This window comes from Cyprinus carpio, chromosome B6 (assembly GCF_018340385.1).
Source record: "Cyprinus carpio isolate SPL01 chromosome B6, ASM1834038v1, whole genome shotgun sequence".
NCBI classification, from domain to species: domain Eukaryota; kingdom Metazoa; phylum Chordata; class Actinopteri; order Cypriniformes; family Cyprinidae; genus Cyprinus; species Cyprinus carpio.
The window spans coordinates 16,104,184-16,129,594 of record NC_056602.1 but is presented as its reverse complement, the minus strand read 5'-3'; the positions used below and the strand labels follow the sequence as shown (position 1 = coordinate 16,129,594).

The 25,411-nt window shown below is 38.9% G+C and overlaps 2 long non-coding RNA genes, 7 other non-coding genes and 1 pseudogene across 9 annotated transcripts in view; all 10 read left to right on the top strand.

Moving 5' to 3' along the window:
- Window positions 1–9,848: 9,848 nt before the first annotated feature.
- LOC109100388 lies at window positions 9,849–17,304 on the top strand (annotated as a pseudogene).
- Window positions 17,305–18,024: 720 nt separating this feature from the next.
- Window positions 18,025–18,726, top strand: LOC122137675. Its single transcript, XR_006155018.1, has 3 exons — window positions 18,025–18,226; window positions 18,374–18,458; window positions 18,547–18,726. It is a non-coding gene; the product is annotated as an uncharacterized LOC122137675 (long non-coding RNA).
- A 1,531-nt stretch (window positions 18,727–20,257) lies between these two features.
- LOC109100403 lies at window positions 20,258–21,143 on the top strand. Its single transcript, XR_002019585.2, has 3 exons — window positions 20,258–20,358; window positions 20,460–20,595; window positions 20,694–21,143. It is a non-coding gene; the product is annotated as an uncharacterized LOC109100403 (long non-coding RNA).
- A 2,572-nt stretch (window positions 21,144–23,715) lies between these two features.
- trnaa-ugc lies at window positions 23,716–23,787 on the top strand. The gene has a single exon. It is a non-coding gene; the product is annotated as a tRNA-Ala (tRNA).
- Window positions 23,788–23,918: 131 nt separating this feature from the next.
- Window positions 23,919–23,990, top strand: trnas-cga. Its single transcript has one exon. It is a non-coding gene; the product is annotated as a tRNA-Ala (tRNA).
- Window positions 23,991–24,227: 237 nt separating this feature from the next.
- On the top strand, window positions 24,228–24,299 carry trnat-ugu. The gene has a single exon. It is a non-coding gene; the product is annotated as a tRNA-Thr (tRNA).
- Window positions 24,300–24,419: 120 nt separating this feature from the next.
- On the top strand, window positions 24,420–24,502 carry trnaa-ugc. Its single transcript has one exon. It is a non-coding gene; the product is annotated as a tRNA-Ala (tRNA).
- A 251-nt stretch (window positions 24,503–24,753) lies between these two features.
- On the top strand, window positions 24,754–24,825 carry trnaa-ugc. Its single transcript has one exon. It is a non-coding gene; the product is annotated as a tRNA-Ala (tRNA).
- A 131-nt stretch (window positions 24,826–24,956) lies between these two features.
- On the top strand, window positions 24,957–25,028 carry trnaa-cgc. Its single transcript has one exon. It is a non-coding gene; the product is annotated as a tRNA-Ala (tRNA).
- A 370-nt stretch (window positions 25,029–25,398) lies between these two features.
- Window positions 25,399–25,411, top strand: part of trnaa-ugc — a 72-nt gene continuing 59 nt past the window's right edge. The window contains exon 1 of the tRNA in view: window positions 25,399–25,411. This exon is cut by the window's right edge and continues 59 nt beyond it. This is a non-coding gene — a tRNA (tRNA-Ala).

The window sequence follows — 25,411 nt, the reverse complement described above, 5'->3', positions numbered from 1 at the left end:
ACAACTGTGAGATGTAAAGCTGATTTTATGAGAAATAAATTTACAATTGTGAAGTATAAAATAACTGTGACAAAATTAGTTTGTGAGATATAAAGTAACTTTTTTTTTATAAAGTTCAAACAGCAATTTAAAGTTATAAGGCACAATAAAAGTTGCCAGGGTAACATCTGAGAAGCAGATCAACACTCTTGTCAGGTCCCAGCAGCGTGGATCCGCAGCCCCAAAGCCCACTAACACTCGCGGTCTTCATTCACGCCATCAATGCTGCACTTGCACCTGTCATGACTGCTGCATCTGCCTCCGCCACTGGCGTGCTGTATTCTCTGGAGAGGCGGTGGATTGTAGTGGCTTTCTGTTACAGTGCTTACTGTTTTTCGAAATGCAGCCTAGAGCATTTTCCACCAAACGATCCAAAATCACCTTCATGATCACCCTACTTACAGGACGTGCACTCTAGTGGGCGTAGTCCCTCTGGAATGCCAATAGCTCCGTCACATAAACCTTTGATGCCTTTACGGATAATTTCAAGGGATTCTTCGACCGAGCCGTGTCAGAGCTGTCTGTCCAAGACAGATTGTTCAGGCTTCATCAGGGAGGAGGCTCAGTATAGGATTATTCTGTTCAATTTCGCACTCTTGCGGCCTCAAGTGGCTGGAATGAGACTGCTCTTCTCACCTCTTTCTGACAGGGGCTGAATCCAAATATTCGACGGCAGATGGCAATCTATGATGGCACCGTGGGGCTTGAGAGTTTCATCTTAAAGGTCATTCACATCTCCCAATGCCTCACTACCTGCTTAGAAGATCAGCCACTCTCACCGCCCTCAGTCACATCATCCGCTCCAGCACCAGAACCCATGCATCTCGACTCATACCATCTAACCTGTGCAAAGCGTGACAGAAGAATCAATTCCGGTCTCTGTCTATATTTTGGGGCGAGCAGTCACCTTCTCAACACCTGCCCCATTCGTCCACCTCGCCCAGCAGTGAGTACCATCCAGTTGAATCCTCAAATTTTTGTTTTGTCTCGTATGACCATACAATTAATTTCTCCTCATGCCTCCATTTCAGCGCAAGCCCTCACCAACTCTGGATCCTCAGGGATCCATGTTGGATAGTCTGCAATTTAAAAGAAAGCTTCACTCTCAAGTCTTAAATATCATCCCCATTCAAGGAACACTGCTGGGCCGAGGCAAGGTTAGGTACCGCTCCCCCAACATCACTCTCCATATCGGATGCTTGCACAACGAAGTCACCTCATTTCTGGTGTTGGAGAATTCTACAGCAGATGTGGTCCTGGGATGCCCGTGGCTTACCCAACACTCACCTCACCTCAACAGGAAAAACAATGAGGTTCTCCATTGGAATGCATAATGTCTCCACCACTGCCTGCCTCAAGTCTCTCCCTCAACATTTATTCGACCAGTGTGGAGAACCCTGAGCCAGTAGAGAAACCCTCTATACCACCTGAATACCAGGCGTTTCAGGATGACTTCAGTAAGTAGGCCGCCACTAAGCTATCACCACATAGGCCATGGGACTGTGCAATCGACCTCCTGCCTGGAGCAAAACTCCCTGAGTGTAGAGTATACCCACTGTCCATCCCGGAGCATGCTGTTATGGAGGAATACATCAAGGAGGCTCTCCACCAAGGCTTTATCTGTCCATCTACCTCTCCAGCTGTGTCAAGCTTCTTCTTTGTCAGCAAGAAGGATGGAGACCTGAGACCATGCATTGACTACCGGACCCTGAATTCGCAGACTGTAAAGTACCCATATCCATTACCCTTGGTTCCAGCTGCCCTAGAGGAACTCCGTGGAGCTCACATCTTCTCCAAACTGGACCTGCAAAGCACCTACAGCTTCATTTGGATTCGCCCTGGAGACGAGTGGAAGACAACCTTCATCACACCTACTGACCACTATAAGTACTGGGTGATGCTGTATGGGCTCACCAACTAACCACCAATCTTCCAAGGGTTCATGAATGAGGTGTTCCAGGAGTTTCTCCCCCATTTCATCATTGTCTACATCGATGACATTCTCATCTACTCCCGTAACTCCATTACGTGGAACAGGTCCTTCAAAAGCTAAGAGAATACCATCTTTACCTCAAGCTGGAAAAGTGTGAGTTCCACCAATCTACCATCCAGTTCCTTGGGTATGTCATCTCTCCTCAAGGAGTCCATATGGACCATAACAAGCTCCAAGCCATCCGTGACTGGCCCCACCTTCATCAGTTAAATATTTTCTGGGCTTAGCCAATTTCTATCACCGGTTTATCAAATCCTTCAGCATGATCACAGCACCGCTCACCTCCATGCTCTGCAATAAACCCAAGACTCTGTCCTGGCCTCCCGGAGGCCCAAAGAAGCTTTGACCAGCTGCGAGAAGCCTTTTGCACCACTCACACCCTGATACATCTAGATCCTCAAAGGGTTCATCGTTGAGGTCGATCCATCAACCGTGTGAAAATAGCAGTACTATTTCAGTATAGCAGAGAGCCTCCTAAAAGACATCCCTGCGCCTATTTCTCATGCAAGCTGTCCCTGGAGGAGCAAAATTACGACATTGGGAACCGTGAGTTGTTGGCTATCAAGCTCGCCCTAGAGGAGTGAAGACACTGGCTGGAGGGAGCTATCCATTTGTTCCAAGTCATTACTGACCACCGGAATCAAGAGTATCTTTGTGATGTTAAACATCTGAATCCTAGACAAGCCCACCTGGCTTGGTGCTGTTCTTCACTCGCTTTAACTTTACTGTCACCTACCAACCTGGTACTCAGAATTCCTGTGCTGATGCTCTCTGCCATCTCTATCAGCCCACTAAAGATAATGCAACCCCAGAAACCAATCTCCATCCAGCCGTCGTTGTAAATCCGATTTAATGGTCTCTGGATGATGACATTTGACAAGCCACACTCACGTACCCAGCTCCACCGGGAGGTCCAGAAGGGAAAACCTGTTCCATCCACTCTGCACCTTACCATTTCCCTGGACTCGCTCCATTCATCTCCGGGCTCTCCGGACATCCAGCCAGTGAGCGTACACTCTCACTTTTCCAAAGCTGGTACTGGTGGCTGAAGATGGCAAGGGATGTCTCCCAATTCATCAAGTGTTGCTCAGTCTGCGTCGTATCGAAGACACTCCGTCATCTTCCTCATGCAAAACTGGTCCCCTTACCTCTATCTCACTGATCTTGGTCCCACATCGGAGTTGACTACATCACAGACTTGCCAAGGTCGGACTCCCACACCTTTGTCCTGGTTGTGGTTGACCAGTTCTCGAAGGCCTGTAAACTGATCCCACTCCCCGGGCTACCAACCTCCATGCAAGCCGCAGAACTGTTGTTCAATCACATTTTCCAAAACTTTGGCATCCCAGAGGACATTGTCTCAGATTGTGGGCCACAGTTAATCTTGATGGTCTGGCGAGCCTTCTTCTGCCTCCTAGGATTCTCTGTTAGTCTCACCTCTGGATATCACCCACAATACAACGGGCAGACTGAGAGGAAGATTCAAGACATTGGGAGGTACAATTCGCAGTTACTGCCACCAGAACCAGCACGGCTGGAGTCGCTTCCTCCCCTGGGCCGAGTACGCACAAAACTTACTCCGTCAGCACTCCACCAGTCTCACTCCCTTCCAGTCTGTACTCAGCTACCAACCTCCCCTGTTTCCCTGGGATGAAGAGACCTCGGAAGTCCCAGCCGTGGACCTCTGGTTCAGGGAGAGTGAGAGGGTTTGGGACTCAGCACACATCCATCTTCATCGGTCAGTCAGGAGACATAAGACCCACGCTGATGCCTGTAGCCTACCTGCACCACCCTACCAACCAGGTGACAGGGTATGGCTTTCGATGCGGGACATCCATCTCCATCTGCCCTGCTTTAAGCTGAGTCCCTGCTTCAGCGGTCCCTTCACCATCAGGATGCAGATCAACAATGTAACTTACCAACTGGACCTACAACCCTCCTACCGCATCACACCTACCTTTCATGTATCCCTTTTGAAATCTTTCACTAACCCTGTCACTCCTTTCTCCCCAGGACCTGATGAGCCCGACATGCCTCCTCCTCCTCCTCCTCCTCCTGAGATCGCTGATGAGGATTCCATCTACCGTTTCAACTCTGTCCTGGATTCCTGGAGTCAAGGCAGCCACCTCAAATACCTGGTGGACTGGGAGGGATTTGGCCCAAAGGAACAATCTTGGGTACCTCGAGGTGTTATACTTGACCCCTCTCTGCTGTCTGACTTCCATCAGCTCCATCCAGAGAAACCTGAACTCAGAGGTCGCCTCATTGCCAGTAGTGGGCATCAGGGGTACTGTCAGGAAAACACCAGTCTTGTCAGGTCCCAGCACTCAGCCTGCATGATAACAATCACCTAAATACTAATTTCCCGCACCTGTCACCAAGCAATCAAGACCAGTATACAGCCACCTTCACTCCACACCAAACTTTGTCTGGTGTTAAAGTCAATTCAAGAGACTCACCTTATTAACCCGTTTGCGGAATACTTTCCAGTTTGATCTTCTGTGGAACCCTTGCTGATATTCCTGCAAAAGAAGACAGATCTCCTGTAAGCTCATCAAGCTAAGTTGATTCATCTCACCAGCTAATGTGCTACTCACCTGCTGATTCTCCGCTCCTCTACTTCCTTGAGTTTAATCAATAAATACCTCTTCACTTACCATTCATACACCTTATGGACTCCTTCTGTTCTGTGACAAAAGCAGAATTTATGAGAAAGTCACAGTTACTTGAAAACAAAGTTTTAATTGTGACATGTAAAACCACAGTTGCAAGATATGAACTCAGAATGGCAAGATACAATCACACTGCAAAAATTTATTATAACAATACTGATATTGTGAGATATAAATGTTAGATATAAGTCGCAATTGTGAGATATAAAATAAAAAAGGCAAGAAATAGTCACAATTCCAATAAATAAAATAGACATAATAATATACAGTCTAATTATAATTATATTATATAGAACAATAAAAATGATATAATAGTATAGTAAGATATAAAGTAGCAATAGTGTTTATTGTAGAGTGAAGAATTTATTGTTTTATTGTTTTATTTTTTTGTGGAAACAGACTTTCATGGAAACATTTTCTGTCTCTTGTGGTCAGAAATTTGGGCCCAAATATTTGACAAAAGACCAAAATCATATAGCTTGGAAATTTTCAGAAAAGAAAAATCATCAATAAAATTGTCACCTAGATATACACTACAAAAGTTATGCTGATTTAAAGTTACTAATACACACACACACAAAACAAGCAAACAAATAAAAGGATGATCTATTGACCTAAATGACAGGAAACCAAGGTGCCCCAGAGACGTTTTTGGCAGAAGGAATACAGATTAAAACACTTGTACATGTACTCATGGATAAAAGGAGAGAGGGAGGGGAGAGAGGGAAAAAACGCCTAAAAGCTTCCATCACCTCAATAAAATCATGGGAACCAGTACACAGAGTGTCAGCATCTCTAAACACCAGAGAGTGAGCAGACTGACAAAATTGCTTTGACAGCCTGTTCACATGTAACATCTCAACCTCTTCTGCCATTGGGATTTGCCTACAGAGATAAAGGCACAGGGTACCCAAGCACACAAGTGGATGCAGCCATGCTGGTGAATGTGGTATTGATCAAAGCCAGATGTGGTGTCTCTCCTTTAGAAAAGGGGCCAGCGCTATCCTTGTCAATTAAGGATCCCACACCATACATATTGATTTGGAACAAGTCAACACAGGTAACTGCCATCAAAATGCCGATTTACAAAAGGGCAAGCAGGCACTGGCAATAGAAGCACCTGTATGGTTGTATGGATCTGTTGTGCTCTCCTCCCCATGGTCCTAGTCACTCTGACAACACTCAGAAAACTAACATTTTACAGATGCTGCTGCTATCTAGAAGATTGAGTGCATTTTCATTTGTACTTAGATGTTAAGTGAACAATGATACAGTACATCGAAGGCCTAGCTGATTTTTACTTGACCCTGACACCTCCTCTTTCTATATTAAAGGCTCACACAGGAATCAGAGTTATAGCTATCAGGGATGGGTCATGATTTTCGAATATTCAATTAGTTGGTTTAATTATAGAATATCGACTAGGTTCGATCATTGTCTTAAAAAAATTCCCCATGTTTTCCGTGCTGATGCGTTCATGTAAGCAGAGGGTGCCGCTGCCAATAACGCACCTAAAAGCTGTCAAAGACAGCAGAAGAACATATCGTCTCACACGCACACTTGCGTAGCACAATAAAAAAGTTGCGTAGCATGTAATGGTTACAGTAACTTGGGACAATGTCAAATAAGAGTTCTGTGCGGACCACAAATCCGAAAAGAAGTGTGGATGAATCCGTGTTCAGAAAGGCGCGGAAAACAAATAAGGCGTTCTACGGAGCCATTAAAGGTACAGGTTGTAGAACCTGCCACTAGAGGTCGCACTACCAAAACAATAACAACCGTGTGGTTTGATGACGCTAAGAAGGAGCGTGGAATGATGGGATTTGTTGTCTTCTATCCAAACGGTGACGGCCATCAATCAGACGGAAAGATAAATCAGACTATGGATTAGACGCATCCTCGCGTGGGTCTAGAGACACGATGCCCCGCGTTTGGCGTGTATGCCCCATAATACTAATCCTGTTGATTGTTATAATAGCATACGTTTTCTGTAAAGATATGAATCAAAACAACTCACCTGTCGAGTAAAACAAGCGAGATCGGCATCTCTTTCTAATTGAAGTTTGTCGCAAAGCTCTCTCCATCTAGAAAATGCAACACCGATATTGATACTCACTCTTTCTCTCCTTTTGTCCCAAACTCTTCTTGGGTCATTTGGTTGGCCCGTGCGCTTACGTTTACGGGAGCTGTCCTTGTCGACAGAACCAGTGGTAGACGGTAAACAGTAATTATGTTCCATAAATAACACAATCCACCATAAAATGTGCAAGAAGAAGTAAATAAGGAACTACTTGAAGCAAGCTAGTGGTTTGCTGGACGCTAGACACTACTTCCGCATTTGTCCACGACACTGTTGTCATGTGGTTTCTACGTCAGTAAAGGCGGTAACAAAGGGTAACTAACGTAATTGACAGGCGACTGCACTGCCCCGTGTCACTGTATAGAATGGGAATTTTCTCATGATTCCAAGTAGTTGAAAACATTAGAGATATTGTTAGTAATCAGCTGGACAAAATATATAACACTAGCCTAGTGGTTTTTGGATATTTTACTGCAAATATCTTACAAATTGTACCTTTAAAGGGAAATAGTTTGGCGCTTGCTAGCGGTAGCCTGTTACATTACAGTACATTTCACTTACCACATAAACAGAGTAAGGAGAGATGACTGATAGGAAGATGGCGAATGATTGGCAGATCCTGAGCAGACAAACATCTAATCTTGTAAAATGTGTGGTAAGTACCGCAGAGTGCTGCTCCTTATCTGTGATCGCAAATCTCGAAAGTGAAAGTAAAAAACAAGCGCGCGTTTTAAAGTGATTTCAGTGCCATACATATTAATAACCTTTCCCTAATGCCCGCAGTTTATATATATTATAATTGGCCAACGATATGATTGCGACAGAATATACTGAAGTAACGTATATTTTCCCTCCCATCTCCTATCTGTTTCCTTTAGGGGTTCCATATTTTGAAATGGAAATATCTTAGCCTTATGAGCAGTTGATTTATGCTAATCGACGGATTGTTATGTTAATAAGGATATTAATTATTAATTGTTAAATTGGATATTTTTATTATATTAATATGTTTCAGCACGTTGCAATCATTATATGGCTTGAGTTAAACTATCTTCTAAATTAAACAGATTATCATACAGATTGAAAGTGCGAATCCAGTCTCTTTCCCTCTATCTGTTTATGGGTGTTTGTGTGTGTATGTGGGGGAGGGGTGCGATTTTCGAATAATAATCGAATAATACGCAGCGATTTTAGAATATTATTTTTGCTTGGAATGCCCATCCCTAATAGCTACCTTGAGTAGTTTCCGTGAATCATAATATTTATTATTCAATTTTTTAATCCTTCCTCTAGTTACTAAATCGTGGGGAAGGGAAAATCTAAGCAATATAAAGTGCACTGTTCCAAATCAAACGCAGAAGTCCATCTGTAGGCAAGGCAGTGAAAGCTGAGGCACAGACTCTGGGGAGCGACCCCTAAACAGCACAGTTTTTCTTGACAAGCTCGCTGGGGTTTAGGGAGGGATACTGGCAGACAGCGTCACCTCTAGACATGGCCTCTAGGGGCCTTCGGGGCCACTCTATTGCCAAGAAATAGGCAAGAGAGGGATGGAGTAAACAGTCCTGTCAGCATGCCATTTAAAAAAAAAAAAAACCTGCAAAAAAGCATAATATGTCTCACAGTATGTTTTTCTGTGATAGGAATATTAAACTGAAATATACTTATTTTAGAATATTTAATTTTAGTTTTCCCCATTCAGAAGTTTACAGTTAAAACTAAAGATATATTTTAATTGTAATGCCTCATTTCTCTTTGCTAATTTCCACTGAGAAGTCAAAGCCTGAAAAGCTTATGTGTCCGTCAGGTAATCAAGTTACACTTTTGTTGTCCTGTTGCTGTTCCCTATAAAAAATACATGGATATATGATAGTAGTGACCTGAGACAGGCCTATTACACACATACACTCAAAAGAAATGCTGCATAAAAGAAGTGGACAAAGTCGTGTATTTCGGACATCTTATGAAAAAATATTCCGCATAAGAAGTCAAAAGTATCACCAGAAACATTATACAATTGTTATCATACTTCTGCCAAGGCCGCAGTATACAGAACACATACTGTGTATAATTTTTTACCTTGCTGACTGAATTTTTCTAAAATTATATATATATATATATATATATATATATATATATATATATATATATATATATATACACTAAAATAATTGCATTCTAATTCACTTTGCATCACCTTGTAAACATTCAATGAGCCCAAAAGGATATGGGCCGACCATGCAAAAACAACAAACCTGTTTGTCTTTCAACATACAGTGAGAGACCTTTTTTCTTTTTGCTCGATTTTTATTGCACACAGTCTGTTCACTGTCAAAACATTAAATCAGCAGTCTTCAATTAGCCACAGGCAAATCTGAAGCTAACATGCAACCAGCCTGTCCTTTCCTGTTATATTTACATTGTGCCTTTTGTTAAAGCCTTTCACCACACTGTAATAGACAGAGCAAACTTTGCAGCTGCTGCTTAAATCCTATTGCTCAAACCTGGTTTGTCTCCATACACCTGAAATCAGGGTCTACAATAGTTATCCATGTAGGAAGTCAAAGACATGGCTCATATCAGATTACACGTCCACTGGAGCAATACTGGACTTAATGGGGATTTAACTAAGGGACAGTACACACATGCTTGCCAAAGATTACTAAGCAATTTCTGATGTGCTTTCAGTATTTCCATGGCATGACATATTTAAATAAAGTCAGGACTCATTTGAGAGGGTTATTGTGAGTCAGTGTGGTCTTCTGTATGATCCTACCGATCAGTCACATCTAGTGACAGCATAGTGTTTAATTAATTATACTTAGACTGTGCCTCTAAAAGTTAGTTGAACAAACTTAATTTGACTGAGTAAATATCAATTGACTGTAAATTATAATCAAAACACCCATGATTGTTTTCCAGGGCATTCGAGAGAGTTCTGTCTTGTCCCATTTATTTCAGATTTCTTTGTCTTAATCCTATTAGCAGACACTCTGCTGCAGTGCTTACTAAGAGGTTTACAAGGGTCCCCTGTCAGATTGCCTCCTGCTCGATTCTTTTCAAACACCCTGACCTGTGTTATAAACCTAGATGCTCTATCCTAGCTATTCTTTTGTGCTGAAATTTGAATCACAGACATCATTCAGATCCTGAGTAGAAAAGTCTCGTTAATAATCCTGACCTTGAATTGTCAGTTGTGTGGATAGTTTTTTGAAAAGACCGGCTCTGTAAATGGTAGCGAATCAACTAGAGAACCTAGTTCAAAGATGGGTAAGGAAACAAAAAAATTAAGTGTCATATTTGGATGCGATTTTTTTTTTTTTTTACTACAATATGTTGTGTAATGTGTAATGTACATATGATGTGTAATTTATTAAGCATATGATAATGAATGTAAAAGGAATAAACACAAGGTAATATGCTGTGAATGGTTTGTACGTTGTACAAGATTTACATTATGATCATTTATTTATTTATTTATTTATTATTATTATTATTATTATTATTATTATTATTATTATTATTATTATTATTATTATTATTATATGTATAAAACATTTGACAATGATTCTGTCCACATTTTCAGAGAACAACTGAAGATTTTGTACCAGAGGACCATGAGCTCTTTTTGAATGCTGGTCATACATGCATTGCCCAAGGTGATTACACGCAACTCCTGGACTTCATAAAAGAGGAGGCCAATCAGGTAAATCTGGAATCATTGACATATGCTTTTAAAACCTGTTTTATATCTTACTGTATTGGAAAATATTGGAAAATATTTCTCATATTTTTTTTTTCATTTAAAGCTTTAAAGACATTTTATGAAGTCATATGACTATGTATACCACTGCAAAGAAAGTACCTCACTGTAAAACCTAACAAACGTCCTAATTAACAGTTTCTAGTTCCCAGCATACTTTGCTTCAGACTTTAGGAATAAAGAGATTCCTAAAGGAATTGAAATCAAGTTATTTTACAACCCCAATTCAAAAAAGTTGGGACATTTCATAAAATGCAATAAAAATTGAGAATCTGTGATTTGGCTATTCATTTGAACCTTTATTTAATTGACAAAAGTAAAAAAGATTTTCAATGTTTTCACTGACCAACTTATTTGTATTTTGTTAATATAAACAAATTTAAATTTTGATGGCTGCAACACACTCCAAAAAAAGTTGGGACAGAGGCATGTTTAACACACTGTCACATTAACTGTCCTTCTAATGACAATGTTTAATTATTTGAGAATTGAGGATACTAATTGTTAAAGTTTCACATGGAAACTTTTTGTCCATCTTGCTTACAAGACTTCAGCTGCTAATCAGTCTATAATTGTTACTGTCTGATTTTCCCATTTTCAATGGGTGACAGATCTGATGGCCAGTCAGTCACATCCATGTGTCTACAAAACCACACTGTTGTAGCACCTGCAGAATGAGAGCTGGAATTGTCTTGATCTAATAACCATGTACTTCCCATGAAATACGCCATCTTGATAGCGGTATTTGTCTCTGTACAATCCCAAAATATGCCTCCATGTCAATGCTACCATTGCACATATTCCAGTCACCCATGCTGTTTGCATTGATGCACCTCCATACCATGACAGGCATTTTCCATCTGTTGCTGGTGAAAGCCTAGATAGTCCCTTTGGTCTTTGGGACTGAGAATTTAATGTCAGTTTTTCCCAAGAACAAGCTGAAACATGGACTCATCTGACCACAGCACACATTTCCATTGACTATTTGACTATCTGAGATGAGCTCTGGCCCAGAGAACTTGGCGGCATCACTGCATTTATTTATAGGTTTCTCCTAGAGTAACAGATATTCAAGTTGCATTTCTTGATGCAGCAGCAGACTGTGGTTAAGGACAGCGGTTTTCTGAAGTACTTCTGAGCAAATGTGGCTAAATTTAACACTGCATCATGATGGTTTCTTTTGCAATGCCATCTGAGGGCTCAAAGGTCATGCACGTTTACCCGAGGTTTCCTGCTTTGCCCTACATGCACTGAGATTCGCTGAATATTTTACAATATTATGTATGGTATGTATATATATATAAAATGTATTCTTTGTGATTTTGCTTTGAGAAAAGTGATTGTTGATTTGTTTGACATTTACCTACCTAATGAAATTTGGCACAGAGTGGCTTTTCTAGGAAAGACTGAAATGCTTCTTATTTACACAAACTGTTAGGGTGATGTTGGAAGGAAGGCGAAGACAGGAGGTGCAGTTCAGACTCACTTCGTTTAATGAACAGACTTTAGCCTTGTTCAGACGGTTAGCCCAAATCTGATTTTGTGCATATCTGGATGAAATCTGATTTGAATAACTGTCCACACAGTGTATTGCAGCTGTTCATATCCGATTTGTGTGTCCATAAACGCGCTTTCACACAAGCTTGTTTCTGGAATGCTTTCTTCAAAAAACGGCTGACGTGTTTACGTTTTATGTGGCATGAGGGTGAAAAAGCTACGCTAAATCCAATCTGACCGGTCAGGCTGAAACGGATTTCCAGGAACGCGATTTGAATAGGATTCCAAACCACATATTTGGTTTTGCTACATTTTACAAAATGTTTTACAAAATGTAATGTTGAGCTATTTTTTATTTTAAAAGGGCTTCTGTTGTGTCTGCATTTTTGGGGAAGTTACCATTGTGCTGAAGAGTAGAGCCTGCAAGTTAGTTCAAAGATAACCAGTAACTGCAGCTGGTTAATGCAGTGGTAGTCGCTCTGATGGTTATGTTAGCACGTGCATGACTGCTATTGATGGACAGGTGAAGCTTTTAATTACAGACTTAAGGCTACTTGGTAAAACTTTAAGACAATCAGTCTGCATGATTTTAACAAAAAGTAAATACAACTGAAAAATGCCAAGTTGCAATAAATGTAACATTAGTTAGCTTAGCTTAAATAAATTAGTTGTTTGGTATACACCTAGTATATTTAACTTAAAATGAATTAGTTGTTGAAACTAAAAAGTGCTTTTTACTTAGATTTTTTAAGGGAATCTGTTTGTATGCTTTTTTATAGTCCCCATGAAATCTAAAGTTTTTTGGTTGTTAGTATCAATGTGTTAGTCTTAAGGTTATCTATAAGACAAAACAGTGACAAAATTCAGATTTAGAAGATATCCACAAGTTTCCGGGGGACATGGGTGAGGCGGCGGAAGTTGTATATACCAATGGTATTTTATAGGGATGCATCGAAATTTCGGCCGCCGAAAATGGCATTTTCGGGCCAAAAGAGAAAAACAGCCGAAAATATGGCACACTGCACTGCCCAGTAATGTTCACTCTCCCTGTAGCCGCTGTCACTGTGACGCTCTGCTCAATATTACGCTCTATGAATGTGTGTTCCACTCATGTTGGTTCATGCTCACTAGAAAAGCAAAGTCCGCTCAATGTGCTGGCAGGGAATTTCTATGTAGTAAACTTGTTCCTTTTTGCAATAGCGCTACTGTATGTAACGTGTAGTACAGCTGTACTGGGCAACACATGTAAAATGACGCTCCCCTCTCATTCACTGATCTGCTCCCAGCTATGCTCTGCTCACATGCTCTGAAAATACTGAATAAAAATAATATATTGATATTTAATATTAATATATTTTCTGTCCAATTTTTTGTCACTTTCATTAAAAGTCTTAAAAAATTACTTTATATTATTTACTAAATTAATAATTAATTATTACAAAGCATTTTGGATTTTTTCCGTAGTAGCCTACTTTGTTTGCTAATTTTATCACCCAACAATCTGCCCTGTTCATACTAGCAGTGACTTTTGTTGCTGCATGTCGCCAGGGGCTGGCAATGAGGTTGCTCTGGATCTGCTCAATGTCTGCTTTCGGATCATAAGGTCGTTTTCGACATCCTTAAATAACACCCGACTGACTTTATTACTGTGTAGATACTGATATGCCTCTGAGCTTTTCAAATTGTTCATTGACTTACCATCACAGGCTAAGTTACTGAATCTACAAAACAGCTAAAAATGCTAACGTACGTGATACGAGGGCATCGTCCCAACCATCTACTGCGAGGCTAAGTAGGTAAAGGTACTGTTATTTTACCCTTTTAAGTTAGTTGAAGTTGTGATCCCACATCGTTAGCAAGTTTGGATCACTAAATCATGAATGACTGACTGTCAACTGTTGAATGAATTTCATGTCCCGCTTGTTAACTTGTTTACTCCCACTTTTGATGCAAGGCCTCATGTGGCGTAGGAAACTAATGGATAAGCATTTTAACCTTGCAGTTCGTCACTTCCGCCAAAAAGGATCAACAATTTTTTTTTGATGTCACCTCGTACTTCAGATTCTCATCAAATCGTCTGACCAATCAAATGCTCTCTAGAATACAAACCGCCCGCCCCCTACACTATAAATAGATGCTGAAGCGCCGGCTGAGATCTGTCACTTGTTCACAGTGTAGTATTTTCTGTAAGGTGAATGGCACGTAGTGCACAATATTGATATGGAACGATTCATGCTTTTGATTGGGGCAAATGAGGTCTGGTTGGTTTCAAGTTGTTTCACGCGAACCTCAGCAGTGCGTACATTCCGATCCGGACTTTGGCTCCGGTCCAGAGAAGCGATAGCACGGAGCGAATCATATGCGCAAGTTGCATATATATTAAACACTTTTAAAACTACACAGCCTCAGCATGATTATGATCACTATTTTGTTTTACTAAGAGTTTCATATTGAATCTAGGAGGTTATCTATTAGATTGTGGCTGTTAAATGCAGCTGTACAGAGTTCAGCAGCACTGGCCCAAGCTGATTTAAACAAAACGCTATTGGCTATTTTAAGGAGGCAGGGTGGCTCGATATGTCCGGCCATGTCTTCCTGTTTCAGTTGAAATTACGTCACCAGTCTCACCACATAGAATAACGCTGCGTGTTTCAAGCAAAGTCATTTTAAGATTCTATAGTCTTTGTTTCAAGGAACTTTAGGGGACCTTTAAGGTTAAAGTTGGTAAGTAAGGTTAACTAATTCGATTTTACAGTGCTTTTCTGGTTTCTGAGAGACAGACAGATGAGACTACATCCAGGCTCATATTTGTGACATCAGTCCATTGGGATTGGGAGAATTTGATGGGATGTACCTCTGCTAAACCACCACTTTGCCATTCTGCCTAACTGACTGCCCCCCTTGACTCTTGGGTGTGGGAATGCAGTTTAGTGGAGAACCAGTCAGATTTCTTGCCCCACTGGAAGCCCTCTTTGGCGCAGCACTCCTTTAAGTGCTGTTGATTTACCAATTTATTGCACTACTCCACTCTTCCACACATAGCACACACTTACCATTACATGTTTTAAAGCAGAGCTTAAATGCACAAAAATACACACTATATTTTCAAATAACCGATTAACTAAATTGTTATGATGATGATTGTGAATTTCAAACATGTGCAGAAGACAGGTCTACATAAAAAAAAAAAAATGTAGGCCAACATGTATTAAATAATAGATTTACTACACACTTTTAATAATATGTGCAGTACAGTAAAAAATGTCAAATGTACCATTAAATGTAAAAAAAAAGTAAATATATAAATGTCTTCCCAGCACATAGTGAGATCTATGGGCAGTGGTCTACTGCCAGCACTAGTGAATGAAGTGCTGAGAAAGGACCGGAATCCTGCCAACTGTCAGGCTATCCTCAATCAACTTGTACAGGTAAGATTGTGCTTATTCAAATATGATAATAAATACTACTGTACGATGATGACAATACAATTTTATTGCAGATATGCAGTGTGAAAGAACTTCTTGATATTTTACTTCAGCAAGTGGAGGAGGACACTGATCCAAATGCCATTGCAGACACCATCACTGTCCTTATGCCTCTTATTCAGTCAGGTAACTGAACAACTGCTGAGGAAAAGAACCTCAAAACAGCTAAAGCCACAATCTTGATGCATCCTGCAAACCAATATAAAACAGTGTTTCAACTTAAAAATACAAGCCAAAAATAAACAGGGCTCCCTCTACTGCCACTGCAAGTAATAACACATTTTCTGTTTGTTCCCTACCCAGTGCTGTTGAGAATGAGTGAGTCGGAGGCCCATGGGCTGGCTTTGGCCCTTGATTCTCTGCAGAAAAAGATTTCAAAGCTGCCTGTACCTTACTCACACAAACAGGAACAGGAAGATGTGTATAGGCTCTGCCGATGCTGCACTGCAGTACTGACCTTTGTACAACCCTTTGTGCAGGAAGTCAAGAATCAAGACACATACTCAGTGGCCACCAAACTAAGAGCTGCTCTTCTAAAGTTGTATGTTTTAAACCTGTTCTTGCTAATGCAGTCAATGAGGCATTGAGCCAATTGTTTTAAGTCAATTAAGTCATGTCAAATTTATTTGTATAGTGCTTTTACAATACACATTGTTTCAAACAGTTTTAAAGAAAGTCACACTGTTATGTCTAAAATGCCATAATGCTTTACCACAGAGCAAGTTTTAGGGCTGGGGGATATAATGATATGAGTAATCGCCTAGATTTAGATCTAACTATATTGTATTTATAGTGTTAGTGCTGCAGTGACGTCTGAAAGTTCAAAGGCCCTTAAGATATATATTGGTCGGTATTGGTCTGTTAAGAAATTTAAATGTCGGTTATTTTGTTCAAAGGAAAAGCAAGCAATTCTCAAAAAGTATTAATGAAAATATGATCAGTTGTCACAAGACTGAAAAACTCTTAAAACATAAATAAAAATAGGCTCTGGCCCTATTAATAACTATGGGATTTAGAAAATGTTCATTTTTGTTCTATGCAAGAAAAACAATTCTCAGAAACCATCAATGAAGATATGATGGGGTGTCTTAAATAATAATAATAATAATAATAATAATAATAATAATAATAATAATAATAATAATAATAAAAAAAACGATTGTCAGAGTCTGATGTCAGTTAACATTTTGCAAATTAGCAGTCATTAAGCGACAATGTTGAGAAATATGTAATCCTTTGTTGATTATATGCATGTGATCTTAACCAGTATTTTGCCTAATTCTTCACATTTTCCTTTCTTTCTGTAATTGCTCAGTTGAATGAAGAGTCTAAGGGAACCTCTTCAACTGGACAGAGAGGTGAACATGACAGAAATTTCACCCTTATGGAATTTTGCCACAGAAATAATGGTAATGATATAATTTACTTTGTTGTTACTATTAGGTGTAGGCACTGTACTTTAAAAAAAAAGGATGACCTGACTTCTGAGTGCTTATGTGCTTCTAATACTAGGCAATCCTAGCAGTGATCCAACAATCTCTGCCAAAAATCCTGTTCTATCGTCCTTTGAGAGGAAAAGAAGACACAATTTCGGAGAAAGATGCTTTTCATCTGAATGAATCAAGAGCTTGCATGGCTTACTTGCTCTTTGTCCAGCTTATTACCATACAAGTGTTTCCTGCAGTTTTTAGGTAAGTAGCAGTTAGACCTCAAAAATTAGTTTTTTTTCCCCTCATCTCACCATGTGTTTACCAGACTCCAAGACAGTGTGAACTGTTAAGGCCACAGATCTCTTGGGCTTTCAAAAGGGGTTAAAATACACTTGCAGAGTTGAGAATTGTATTTTGTGTGCAAAAACATAATGATATATTTGGCACCAAAAAAATTTAGAGACTTCCATAATTTTTTCAATTTCAATGTCTAAATGAAAGCAGTTTATGCGATCGCTACACCTTTAAATGTACCTGCGCTCTAACAAAAATGTTAATTTAATATTTCAGCCCTGTTTTTGTTCTGCAGTGTAATATGGAATACATCAATCTTCTTTTAAGTGGGTGTGTAAACAACACAATTTTTATTATTTAAAAATAAATAAATAAAAATACCAAAATGGTGTGCCATGTATTTAGTCTGACTTTCCTTCCTGCTTTTTATCCCCATACAGAAAGTATGAATCATGGATATTTAAAGGACTGGTAGAGTAAACTTCCATCAAAACATTATTATTACAGTCATTACAAGAACTTGTTGGTAAAATCTAAGGATGCACAATTTATTGGTTCCATATCAGTAATCAGCCGATATTATATATATATATATATATATATATATATATATATATATATATATATATATATATATATATATATATTTTATTGGTAGAATGATTCCCAGAATTGTAATAATTGGTGCATCCTTGGTGAAATCAAGTGTTTACTTTTTTTAACAACAGTGCTAATCTACAAGAGAACTGTTGTTATTTGTTCACAGAACTTAATTACTATTATGACTGACTATCCTATCCAGCATTTGGTAAGTATGGATGAGACACAACTTGCTTTTACAAGTTAATCTGATCTGTTAAAGCCAGTTTTTTGTTTGCGGTCATTTGTCCTCTTTCATTTAAGGAGGAAAAAGCCTTGTGGTGTACCAGCTCTTTATAGAGAAGCTTAATGGTGAAGCAAAGCATACCTTTTTCAGGTATGGTGTCTAGAAAGTTTAAAAATATATTTAATTAAAACTGCTATCAATATGTGAATGCAATATTTTGGTTTACATAAATATAAAAAGTAGAACATTTTTGTCTGAGTGTTAATTGCTTATTCTGCCTTTGTTGAATGCTCTAAGATGCATCATGAAGACTAGCCATCATGCAGGTGTAGAAAGTATCATCATCAAAAACATAAAGAATCAAATGGAACGCTGCAGAAAGGTAGTGCACAAAACATTGCTTATCTGTCTGCCTGTCCAAGTGACAGGATTTTGATCAACACTGAATCACTAATGTTTTGCTATTAAAGTCAGCCTATGAAGACAGCTGGTTTGAGGGGACTCCGCTCATCTCACTGCTCAGAGAAACTCTCATTCTCCCAAAGGGCCATGAAACGGACTTGCTACATGGGATGGACAGGTGAAGAAAACCTGTATTTTTACAAAGACCTTAAAGGGGTCATATGATGCGATTTAAAATGTTCCTTTCTCTTTGGAGTGTTACAAGCTCTTGGTGCATAAAGAAGATCTGTAAAGTTGCGAAGACTAAAGTCTCAAATCCAAAGAGATATTCTTTATAAAAGTTAAGAGTCAACCACTCTTACCTAAAACGGCTCATTCTAACACACCCCCACATGTCTATGTCAGGATGTGGGAAGATTTGCATAACACTGCTTAAATGTTCACGCAAAGAAAGAAGGCATACCTTTTATTCTCGCTGTTGCCGCCGGCACCATGTTGTGGAGATGCTGTGTGTTTCATTGTTAAAGCGATGCTACTTTGTTTGGCCTTCCAAAAGATAACTAGAAATGAGTGGTTAAGTTGTATTTACAACACTGTTCCAGAACAGTTCAACCCAAATATTCAGATGTGTGCAGCGCATTTTGTGGAGGACAAGGACTGTTTCCTGTGAGAGAAGCCTACAATGCTGGTGTCTGTTTCTATAAAGTGGGGCAATTCCAAATTTGCAAGGACAGTCTGGCACTTCTGACACACAGCCTGTAAGTACATTTTCATATGTAAAGGATTTGCCACTGATGATTCAAACGCGAGTTATGAGCAGTGTAGAGTAACTGTTAGAGCTTGTTGTTTGTCGTTTTTCCGATTTATGTTTACGCAGTGCGATACGCAACGCAACGTGTAAAAAGACAGTATAAGTCATTATAATCAGTAATTATATCCCCACTGGATGCCTCGTTTGTAATGGATTTTATTGGTTTTGTCTCAATGCGCCGGGGCACATGGCATCGTATTATGGTAAAAGCGTAACATTTCCGTAACATGTTTGAGGCATTCAGCCAATCACAACACACTGGATAGCTGGCCAATCAGCGTATACCTCGCTTTTCAGAACAATGAGCTTTGTAAAAATGGATGTGTTTCAGAAAGGCGGGGCATAGAGGAGAAACAATAATGTACAGTACGTGGAAAATAATGTGTTTTTTTAACCTTAAACCACGTAAACACATTACATTACACCGAATACACAAAATAATGTTCTTTTTAGCAACGTCATATGACCCCTTTAAAGGAAAACAATAACTGCTAAATGCTCAGAACTGCATCTTGATTGATCTAATCAATTTTTATATCAACAAATCATTGACATGAATCGTAACCCAAGTACAGACCCCACATATGGCAGCTGTCTCTATTTTAAATGTTAGATCTCCTACTAACAAGATACAATCCATCCCTAACCATAATTTATTTATGAGTGTAGTCCAGGTTTACTGCCATGATCCCACAATACAGAACAGATGGTGAGCAGTCCAATATTTTGAGGCAGATCCTGTGTCATTCCTAAAATGATACTAAAACCTGAGTGATGGACATGCCTCGTCTGAATAATCTGCCCCTGATAAATTACTTAGGCCTTCCTTCATCCTGCTGATATGCAAATAGTAAACCTGTCAGCTTTTACCGCAATATGCACCTGTTCTGCATAACTCTCTGTATTAGGCAAAAGAGATATCTTAGGACTAATTTTCACTATAATAATAATAAAAAAGTATTTGTGTTGTTTGTTTTTTTCCATATACATATTTTCTTCATTGTTTTAAAGGGTAATGGAGTCTCTGAATCTTTTGCGGTATTTATTGATACAGGAAAGAAAATTTTCTGTAAGATTTTTTACAGCATTTTATCAAAACACAACTATATATAATATTACACTTATATTTTCATCATGTTCTATTAATAAGACCCACTCTGTTATTTTCAGAATGTGATATGGACAGACCTTTGCCACATTGCAGACAGTTACACAAAATTATTACGACTATGTCTAAGCATGTCAAAATCATACTATGGTACAGAGTTGAAAAGACATAGGGAAGACAAAAAGATTAAGACTAAAGGTAATACATGCTTTGTATTCTTTCTCTGTTAAATAGAAATGATCATATAGTGAAGAAAAGGGATTTTGACTTGTAGTAACATTGTTTTTTCTCAACAGAATTTAAGGAGGCCTCTAGGAAGAGATCAGTTCAGAGCTTGCTTGTGAAGGCACTTGCAACATGCCATGTGAGGCACAGGATAAGATTATCAATTCCACTTATCTGTATTCAGTTTTTAAAATAGTGACAGTAAGTCATAAAACAAACTGTACTAAACATATCATTTGCAGGTCTTGCAGTGTGCCTTGGTCACATATGACCTAATGGAAAGCCTTGTGGTCCATATAGAGGAAATCAGTGAGGACAGTCAAAAATGAAATGGGGACAATTGCTGCTTTATGAACTGAATAATGTATTTATTAATTGATTTATTTACCATCTCTGTAGCATGACACATTTGTAACAATAAAGAGCAATGTGAGAGCTATTAATATCAATAATATCAATATTTACAATATTATTCTGTATTCTGACTTTGAAGACCTTTTAAATAAAAGATGGACATTTTTCCTCTGACTATGTTTATACTTTGCTCTTAATAGTTTATGAATTAACAACTATTTTGAAAGAAAATGTTTTTTAATGCTAAATAAAAAAGTATGAATGGCAAGAAACAGTTTTGACACAACTTACTATAAAGCAATACTGACATCTGCTGTTCAAAACAAGTATAGTAAGCAATAAGAACATGAATGGAGAGGAACAGAGTAAATCTCACTAGAACTCCATCTCTTGAAGCATTTTCCAAACTGGGCTATGATCAATGATGTGAGTACAAGCCAAAGACATCTGATCACTCAAATTCACCACATTGGGTTTACTTGTGGCCTGGAATAAAAAGGCCAATAAAAGTTTATAAACTTCTTATATATGCAATTTTCCTATGCATGCTTGTATAGTGAGCACTGTCCTTGACCTTAAATTAAAATGAACATTAAAAGCCCATAATTAGCCTTGACACAGCATCCACCATAAAATTAAAACATTTCTAGAAAATTTTGATAATAAAGCGTGTGAATCCTTCACACTGAATTGTAGAAAAATATCAATGCTTACCTTAGCAATGACCAGAATTCCTTTCACTACATCAGCAGTACTGTGCACAGGTATGACTCTGAGGTTACAGCCAAGAAATTTTGCAAAAATAAAACATCAGAGTACTGCATTTTATCACATACTTGTATTTGTCCAGCTTGGTAGATTAAAAGAATTTTGACTGTTGGTGTGGTTCATTAGTTATTATTAATATTACTCATTTTTTTTTAAAGATAATAATAATTAGGCCACACAGGCATCTTATTCTGAGTCTGAGTAGATCTAAGTGGAGTGGCTCTCCAGATGCCTTTGGTCAAGTAAGTATGTAAGATGGGGTGTTTGCTTTCGAAATAAGGTACATTTGTAGTTTTCAATTCATAATGCACCTCTTTTGCACTGATGATGAAATCTCCCACTCCCTTTTTCCGTAAACTGGGGCTTGAAGCAGAACAAAACTGTTTCTATGGACCTGCACAAATTTCTAAATTCTCTCAAAAAATTCTGCATTCTCAAGCTTAGCTGGAAACTCCTCCAGTGTGACCAGCAAGAAAGCCGTACCTGCGTAACAGAAAAGTGACAGGAAGGCACAAAATGTTTAGCCTTTTACTTCTGCTGATTGTAATTCAGCTACAAAATGTCTGAAGTTGTTCAAGGTGTTAATTTTTAACACCTTGTTAAAAGGTGCTCTAACACCTTCATTTAAAACAATGAATAAAACATGTAAGAATCATATAATCAATAGAATCAACAACAGAAGAAATTTTTTTTTGTTGATCACAGAGCTTATTTTCTGATTCAAATGCCAATGGAAAAATATTTTTGTCTAGGACAGGGATACACTGAGTGAAGGATAAAATAGTCTAGAGAGCTAGCTGTTTGATATATATAATTCAACAATCTATGCTAGAAAATATTCCAGTTCAATTTATATAAGTATAAATATTCATTTGCATGAATATTTTACTGCCATATTAAACATATCGATATTTATCATAATATGCATTTACCATAAATGGGGAAGGAAATCCTTTCCATAAGAACTTAAGAATGAAGGTAAACATAACTTTGTTATGAGGTCCTGTGTTCAAACTCCTGCGTCTCCAAGCACTGCTTAATGTTTCATTAGTTTCATGCAATTTTAAGCAAAATAATTTTACTTCTGTCCTGTAGAGTTCACGCAACTGGACTTATTGTGTTTGTAAACCTACAGAAACAGACAAGATTGTGATTAGGTAGGGACAGGGGCGTTGTACAAGATCCCGGGCCCTATGCATAGGCAGTCCTGTGACGTCACCCGTAGACTCCTGAAGAGTGTTTTTGAAGCTCAAAGTGTGCAGAGCCATCTTGGCAGCGCATCACCGCGCGACTCTCCTGGATAATCGAAAATGGGCAAAAAGGCGGGAGCTGGTTGCTGAAGCCAAGCCCACCCAGCTCGACTGCAGTGTCAGCAGCGGCAATCTACTTGTCACTCAAGTGGCCACGCCCTTAATTATGCAGAACTTTAATGTGTTTAAATTTAAACGGATGAGTTATAAAAAAAATTCCACCCCCTCACAGTTATCATAACGGGCAAATAGCTTAGCTATATAGACCGCATTTTTTTTGTACCAAGCTGTAACCTTTTTTTGTCTGATGTAAAGTTGGGCATTTTAACATGGGGAGTCTATGTTCATGTGATGCTTCGCATGTATGAGGTCCTGGGTTCAATCCCCAGCATCTCCTAGCACTGTTTAATGTTTAATTAGATTCATGCAAATATAAGCAAAAGAATTTTACTTCTGTCCTTTAGACATCATTCAAAAGGATTGAGTGTGTTTGTAAACCTACAGAAACAAAACACAGTGGATCTAAATGGGGATGTAGTTCAGTGGTAGAGCGCATGCTTTGAATATATGAAGTCCTGGGCTCAATCCCCAGCATTGCGAAACGCTGCTTAATGTTTGATGTGAATTAGGCAAAAGAATTTTACTTCTGTCCTGTAAAGTTCCTGCAACTGGATTTAGTGTGTTTATAAACCTACAGAAACAAAAATCAGTGCACCTAAACGGGGATGTAGCTCAGTGGTAGAGCGCATGCTTTGCATGTATGAGGTCCTGGGTTCAATCCCCAGCATCTCCAAGCACTGTTTAATGTTTAATTAAATTAATGCAAATTTAAGCAAAAGAATTTTACTTCTGTCCTGTAGACATCATTTAAAAGGATTGAATGTGTTTGTAAACCTACAGAAACAAAACACAGTGCACCTAAATGGGGATGTAGCTCAGTGGTAGAGCGCATGCTTCGCATGTATGAGGTCCTGGGTTCAATCCCCAGCATCTCCAAGCACTGCATTAATGTTTCGTGTGAATCTGGCAAATTTGAGCAAAAGGAATTTTACTTCTGTCCTATGGAGTTCCGTCATCTGGATTTAATGTGTCAGCATCTCCAAGCACTTCTTAATGTTTAATTAGTTTCATGCAAATGTAAGCAAAATAATGTTACTTCTGTCCTGTAGAGTTTCTGCAACTGGATTTAGTGTCTTTGTCAACCTACAGAAACACAAAACAGTGCACTGAAATGGGGATGTAGCTCAGTGGTAGAGCGCATGCTTTGTATGTATGAGGTTCTGTGTTCAGTCCCCAGCATCTCCAAGCACTGTTTAATGTTTAATTAGATTAATGCGAATTTAAGCAAAAGAATTTTACTTCTGTCCTTTAGACATCATTCAAAAGGTTTGAGTGTGTTTGTAAACCTACAGAAACACAAATTAGTGCACTTAAATGGGGATGTAGCTCAGTGGTAGAGCGCATGCTTTGCATGTATGAGGTCCTGGGTTCAATCCCCAGCATTGCAAGCACTGCTTAATGTTAATGTGTGAATCTGGCAAATTTAAGCAAAAGAATTTTACTTCTGTCCTATGGAGTTCCGTCAACTGGATTTATGTGTGTGTCAGCATCTCCAAGCAAGCATGTTTCTTAATGTTTAATTAGTTTCATGCAAATTTAAGCAGAAACAAAATAATTTTACTTCTGTCCTGTAGAGTTTCCGCAACTGGAGTTAGTGTGTTTTGTAAACCTACAGAAACAAAAATCAGCGCACCTAAATGGGGATGTAGCTCAGTGGTAGAGCGCATGCTTTGCATGTATGAGGTCCTGGGTTCAATCCCCAGCATCTCCAAGCACTGTTTAATGTTTAATTAGATTCATGCAAATATAAGCAAAAGAATTTTACTTCTGTCTTGTAGACATCATTCAAAAGGATTGAATGTGTTTGTAAAGCTACAGAAACAAAACACAGTGCACCTAAAAGGGGATGTAGCTCAGTGGTAGAGCGCATGCTTCGCATGTATGAGGTCCTGGGTTCAATCCCCAGCATCTCCAAGCACTGCTTAATGTTTAATGTGAATCTGGCAAATTTAAGCAAAAGAATTTTACTTCTGTCCTAGAGTTCATTCAAAAGGATTTATGTGTTTGTAAACCTACAGTTCCGTCATGGGTTCAATCCCCAGCATCTCCAAGCACTGTTAATGTACAGGTAGAATCTGTGCAAATTTGAAGCAAAAGAATTTTACTTCTGTCCTATGGAGTTCCGGTCCTGGGTTTAATCCCCAGCATCTCCAAGCACTGTTTAATGTTTAATTAGATTCATGCAAATTTAAGCAAAAGAATTTTACTTCTGTCCTGTAGAGTTTCCGCAACTGGATTTAGTGTGTTTGTCAACCTACAGAAACACAAAGTAGTGCACTGAAATGGGGATGTAGCTC